The sequence below is a fragment of the Stenella coeruleoalba genome, assembly GCF_951394435.1.
Source record: "Stenella coeruleoalba genome assembly, chromosome: 1".
Classification (NCBI taxonomy): domain Eukaryota; kingdom Metazoa; phylum Chordata; class Mammalia; order Artiodactyla; family Delphinidae; genus Stenella; species Stenella coeruleoalba.
Genome location: NC_137169.1, coordinates 78,805,984 through 78,808,730, shown reverse-complemented (window position 1 = coordinate 78,808,730; position 2,747 = coordinate 78,805,984).

Sequence of the window (2,747 nt, the reverse complement as noted above, 5' to 3'; positions counted from 1 at the left end):
TGTCCATCAACAGATGAATGGATAAAGAAGATGGGGCACATATATACAACGGAATATTACTCAGCCATAAAAAGAGACAAAATTGAGTTATTTGTAGTGAGGTGGATGGACCTAGAGTCTGTCATACAGAGTGAAGTAAGTCAGAAAGAGAAAAACAAATACCGTACGCTAACACATATATATGGAATCTAAGGGAAAAAAAAAGTCATGAAGAACCTAGAGGCAAGACGGGAATAAAGACACAGACCTAGTAGAGAATGGACTTGAGGATATGGGGAGGGGGAAGGGTAAGCTGTGACAAAGTGAGAGAGTGGCATGAACATATATACACTACCAAACATAAAATAGCTAGCTAGTGGGAAGCAGCCGCATAGCACAAGGAGATCAGCCTGGTGCTTTGTGACCACCTGGAAGGGTGGGATAGGGAGGGTGGGAGGGAGGGAGACGCAAGAGGGAAGAGATATGGGAACATATGTATAACTGATTCAGTTTGTTATAAAGCAGAAACTAACACACCATTGTAAAGCAATTATACTCCAATAAAGATGTTTTTTTAAAAAAAATGTCTTGTCATACTATAGCCACCCACTCTCACAGCTGCCTCTAAAAATAAAGGTAATTCCTTAACTGTCATCTGTATGTGGCTGTAGCTCTCTTCTTTTCACCAAAATCTGGTTCCTTATATCTTCTAGAAATGCCTCACAGCACCCTAGTTGTGTTTCCAGTGTGTTTATGGATTTATCTTATTATAATTTTTTATCATTGTATATCTTCAGTAATTTTAATAAAACTTTAGAAGACAGTAACTTAAATCCAGTATGCATTTTGATCTGGAACTCTACCCAAATTCACACTTTATATTCATCTAATAACGAAGCTACTTGTAGTTCCCTTCCATATTCCCAGTCACCAGGGAGACCATCTCCCATCTCCATTAACACCGCCTCACCTCTACCCCAATATACTAACTTAAAAAAAATTTTTTTAACGGAAACAGATGAACAATAACTAGGAACATCAAGAGAGAAAAGTGGGAAGAGACTAGTATGACTGCTTCCAAGGAGCCCTCAAATGGTGGCAGCGCAGACTGAATTCACCACAGCCAAAATTGCCCCCAGCCTTGCAGGCTCCCTGATTTTGTTTGCACGCCAAGTAGAGATCCAGCTATCAGGGTAGGAACTATAACTATCAAATAAAGTCAAATTATTAATTTATAACATGAACTGTAAGTCCCCCATGGACTGAAACATTTCTGCCAGCATGACTACTCCATTTTCTGTCCATCAGCATAATGACAAGGGATGGCAAACTGTAATAAAAAGTTTGCTTGTCATTAATGCCCCTGAATTGTACACTCAAAAATGGTTAAAGTGGTAAATTTTATGGTATGTATATTTTACATATATAGAGAAAAAAGTCTGTATTCAAAGCAAGGACAATTTGGTAGGTGAAGCAAATGTTAAAGAATTTAAGTCTAATAACATGATAACTTGATACTATCTCTATAGTAAAAGCAATCTGTCAATAAAAATAGAATTCTCAAGTATGTTTTAACATGTAATACTACCAATACTGCCTTTGTAGTTCTTTTATCTATATGTATGTCTGTGACTTTTGGGATACAAATTTCTGTAGATATTTTGTTATTTTTACCTCAATCTCATTCTTAGAAAGGATATTATATAATTATATATTATATATTATACTACTATAAAATATAAGATGTGAGTATATTTTATAATAGTGTGATATTATAAAATACAAATATAATATCTAGATGTTATAATATAGTCTTGGCAACTCTAAGAACCACTCCTGTCTCCTGAAGTAGGATCATAAATTAAAATGTTTATGGGAACAGGCAGTTAATATAAATATGTTAAGGCTGATATATAAGGCCGGAGAAGCAGACAAGGAACAAAACAAAACACGGATGCCACACTAAAAGGATTTGAATATTATACTAACTGGTAATGAAAGCCAATGAAGGATTTCAAGTAGGGGAATGAAACAAGAGAAAGCTTGTTATATGGGAGAACTACTATTCCTATGACTACAAAATGCTTGTAAGAATTAAATAATCCAGTAAGAGGGGAAAGAACAAAAACAAGACCCTTTTCTGACTCCTCAGAAGTCTATAACAGGTCATTCCAATGCTTTTGCAAAATATAATGGAGTCTCTCCCAAACTTATATCAGCTTATTAAAGGACAAAAGCTCCTGCTTTGAGATGAGAGTTGCAGGCACTTAAATTTGTTTGAAGGCACTATAAATATTCTCAAATGCAATCACTGATCACTATCATCAGAATCACCTGGGATATTTGTTAAAAACATACCATCACCAAAGAATATGATCTAGTACATCTGGGACACAGATGGTCCCAAACTCTTTTACAAAAATCTAAGAACTAATATCCTTCTTTCCTCAGAAAAGCCTTTTCTAACATTTACGGTACCCATAAATGTTAGAAAGGATGAAGTGTCTGCTAAAGAAAGCTGACAGGTATAGGTTACAGAAAATGCAAAGGTCTGGAGATAGGCAAGAGTTTCATTAAAAACCAACAAAAAGCCATCGTACCTAGTGGGGAAAATGACATGATATTAAGTCGGAAAACTAAACCAGGCCTGAATGCCACGATAAGGAGTTTGGACTGACTGTACGGGAACCAAAAAAAAACCTCAGGAGACTAACGTTATCTGAATTAACATTTTTAAAAGACTATACTTCTGTGTGGAAAACTGAACC